Here is a 1,786-nt window from a genome sequence, read left to right on the forward strand (position 1 = left end):
GCACCTTAGTCCTCAAGCTGACACATTTTAGTATAACATTTACTACTTCCCTCCCACCCCCTCATTTATAGAATTTAGAAAGAAATTGCAGGTACTACTTCTCTTGGCACCAGTAAGAACCAATAAGTAATTTAAAATTTGTGTGGTTACCTTCACTATAGCACCTACCCTAACCACAAAAACAAAGAACCTCAAGTCATTCTTCTGCTCTATCAAACCATTTAAAGACATAATTGGGAGATTCCACCTTTTCCCTTAAAAGTGATATTATTTCATTATGTAAGTGATAAACCTTTGTTTATACTTTGTGTGTACCATCACCATCCAAACCAAAATTTTAATCGAGGTCTGTTCTAGATATTCAGAGTGTCTACAGTAATATAGGCTCAAGCATGGAAACACTAATAGTGAGATTGGCCCAGGATCAGGCAATGTTTTGTTCTACTGTGAATAATGTTGCTGAGTAGGTACTGACTAGATGGCACCTAACAACAACAATAATATCAAAGATAACAGTCCTCAGTATGGCTTATACCTCAATGCATAGAAAAGACATATTTTCACCACTGGAGCAAATTAATTCCATCATTATGAATGGACAAAAAAATAAAGTTGCTAAATACTTCATTTTTCTTGGATCCACCATGAACAGAAGCATCAGTCGAGAAATCAAACAATGTATTGCATTAGACAAATCCACTGTGCAAGACCTTTTTAAAGTGTTCAACAGCAAAGATGACAGTTTGAGGACTAAGGTGAGCTTAACTTAAGCCATGGTATTTTCAAAAGCTTCATATGCATGGGAAAGTTGGACAAAAAATAAAGACCATAGAAAAAATGATGCATTTTAATTATAGTGTTAGAGAAGAATATTAAAACTACCAGTGACTGCAAAAAGAACAAATAAACCTGTGCTGAATGAAGTACAACCAGAATGCTCCTTAGAAACCAGGATGGCAAACTTTTGATATATCAAGGGGAATCAGTCCCTGGAGAATAACTTCATGTTTGGCAAAGTGGAGGGTCAGTGAAAAAATATAAGACCCCTAAAATCATGAATTGGCACAGAGGCAACAGCAGTAGACTCAAGTTGTAATAGTGCTTGTGAGGATAATGCAGGACTGAGCAATATTTCATTCTGTTGTGTATAACGTTGCTATGAGTTGGTACTGACTGGATGTCTACTAACAATAACAATATGATGATTTAATGACTGGGTTATTAAATAAGTTACTCTGTTTTTGATTTTTCAGAAAAGTAAACTGAGGCATTGATTGATTTTTATGTGCCATGGAATCAGTTCTGACTAACAATGGCACTATGCATAACAGAATGAAACACTGTCCAGTCTCACACCATACTCACAATTGTTACATTTGAGGTCATTGTTGCTGTGACTCGGCCAGTCATACTCCAGGGACTGGTCCCTCCTGATCCATGCCAAGTATGAAATTCTTTTCAGTGTCAGAAAGAAAAAATTGTATCATCTGCCTATCACAGGTTGTTTATGAATTTTCCTCCAATCCTTATGGAATGTTCTTCATATATTCCAATTTCTCTTATTATTTGTTCAGCATACAGCTCGAATAAGTATGGTGAAAGAATACAATCCTGGTCCACATCTTTCCTGATTGAAATCATTCACTAGCCACTTATTCTGTTCAAAAACTGTCTCTTGATCTTTGTACTGGTAACTCATGAACACAATTAAATGTTCTGAAATATCCATTCTTTCAGTGTTATCTGTGTCTTGTCATGTTCCACACAGTGGAAAGCCTTTATATAG

The sequence above is a fragment of the Chrysochloris asiatica genome, unplaced genomic scaffold (genome assembly GCF_000296735.1).
Source record: "Chrysochloris asiatica unplaced genomic scaffold, ChrAsi1.0 scaffold00365, whole genome shotgun sequence".
NCBI lineage: Eukaryota > Metazoa > Chordata > Mammalia > Afrosoricida > Chrysochloridae > Chrysochloris > Chrysochloris asiatica.